The sequence below is a fragment of the Microtus ochrogaster genome, linkage group LG2, assembly GCF_000317375.1.
Source record: "Microtus ochrogaster isolate Prairie Vole_2 linkage group LG2, MicOch1.0, whole genome shotgun sequence".
Taxonomy (NCBI): Eukaryota; Metazoa; Chordata; class Mammalia; order Rodentia; family Cricetidae; genus Microtus; species Microtus ochrogaster.
This window is the reverse complement of record NC_022028.1, coordinates 4,359,904-4,360,368: the sequence shown is the minus strand read 5'-3', so window position 1 is coordinate 4,360,368 and position 465 is coordinate 4,359,904.

The following is a 465-nucleotide window of genomic DNA, read 5'->3' as shown; positions in this document are numbered from 1 at the left end:
TTGAAGAGGTATGGAGAGAGTGGACAGCCTTGTCGTGTTCCTGATTTTAGTAGGATGGCTTTGAGTTTTTCTCCGTTTAATTTAATGTTAGCCATCGGCTTGCTGTAAATATCTTTTATTATATTTAGGTATGACCCTTGTATCCCTAATCTCTCAAAGACTTTTATCATTAAGGGGTGTTGAATTTTCTCAAATGCTTTTTCAGCGTCTAATGAAATGATCATATGTTTTTTTTTCTTTCAGTTTATTTATATGGTGGATTACATTGATAGATTTCCGTATGTTGAATCAGCCCTGCATCTCTGGGATGAAGCCTACTTGATCATGATGGATAATTTTTTTAGTGTGTACTGGGATTCAGTTTGCCAGTATTTTATTGAGAATTTTTGCGTCGATATTCATGAGTGAGATAGGCCTGTAATTCTCTTTCTTGGTTGGGTCTTTGCGTGGTTTTGGTATCAGGGT